Source organism: Chenopodium album, chromosome 6 (genome assembly GCF_948465745.1).
Source record: "Chenopodium album chromosome 6, dcCheAlbu1.1, whole genome shotgun sequence".
Classification (NCBI taxonomy): Eukaryota; Viridiplantae; Streptophyta; class Magnoliopsida; order Caryophyllales; family Amaranthaceae; genus Chenopodium; species Chenopodium album.
This window is the reverse complement of record NC_137839.1, coordinates 34752310-34753582: the sequence shown is the minus strand read 5'-3', so window position 1 is coordinate 34753582 and position 1273 is coordinate 34752310. Positions and strand designations below refer to the sequence as shown.

At 43.7% G+C, this 1273-nt stretch overlaps 1 non-coding gene across 1 annotated transcript; it reads left to right on the top strand.

Annotated features, from left to right (window-relative positions):
• Positions 1 to 477: 477 nt before the first annotated feature.
• Positions 478 to 583, top strand: LOC145637668 (small nucleolar RNA R71). The gene has a single exon (XR_014114412.1). It is a non-coding gene; the product is annotated as a small nucleolar RNA R71 (small nucleolar RNA).
• The last annotated feature ends 690 nt before the right edge of the window (positions 584 to 1273 follow it).

Here is a 1273-nt window from a genome sequence, read left to right as displayed (position 1 = left end):
ATATTACCATCATGTTCATGGGAAAGGGGTTGAACTTCACAAGCATATACACAATGAGAGGTATCATGATCATAGGTTTCACAATTAGAACAAAACATGCATCCTTAGGGCATTGTATTGTAAGAAGAGGGGGAGGAAGTATCCATACCATTGCCTCCCTTGGTTGAAGGGGAGGTATTACCATGAGGGTTGCACCTTTCTTTCATCAATTCATCCATTTGCTTGGTAATTTTGGAGATTTGGGTAGAAAGGTTGTTGATTGCGTTGGCTTGCTCCAATGCATAAACACCCTTGCTAGAAGTAGCATCCCTTTCTCCTTCGTACCAATCATCATAGTGCTTTGCGGCCTCCTCTATAATACACTCCACTTCATGCTCTCCCTTGTTCATGATTGGACCACCGGCCGCGGCGTCTAGGCTTGTTCTTCCTTGAGGTGTGAGACCTCCATAGAAAGTGTGAATGAGTTGATACTTGGGTATCTCATGGTGTGGGCATTGACGTTGAAGCTCTTTGTATCGTTCCCATGCCGCACTTAGAGACTCACCACTCTTTTGGCGAAAACCTTGAATCAAAGACCGAGCCTCGGCGGTCTTCCTATGGTTATAAAACCTCCTCAAGAAAGTCGTAGTCACTTGGTCCCATGTTGTGAGAGAATTAGGGGGCACCTCCTTCTCTAGCCATTCTAGACCTCTCCCAATTAGCGAAAATGGAAACATTTTGAGGCGAATATATTCTTGAGTCACTCCATTGGCCTTTATTGTGTCACAATATTTCTCAAACTCTTTAAGATGCTCATGAGGACTCTCAAACTTTCCACCCAAGAATTTTTTCCTCTCAATCAAGGCAATCAAATTAGGCTTGATTTCGAAATTGGTTGCTTGAGTAGTAGGAGTTAGGATCCCACTTTGCGCTCTAAAAGCTTCGGGGGCCCCAAGACGACTCAAAGGCGTATTCTCTCCCATTTTAGAACCTTCTTCACTCTCAAACTTATAGGTTGAGAAAGGGTTGATTTCTGAACTCGAAGATGATTTAGGGCTATCTAATTCTTCACTTGAGGGTGAAGAGGGTGGAGTATCTTCTAATTCTCTTACTCCTCTCGTTGGAGTGTGGGAATTTCTACTCCTTGCTCTTGCTTCTCTTCGAAGTAGGGACAAAGACCTCTCTAGCTCTGGATCGATGGGAATCAAAGATCTTGAGCGGGTTCGTCCTCTGTTCATACAACAAAGCTAAGAAGAACGTAAGCACTGACAAGTAACAAAAGTAGCAAACACTA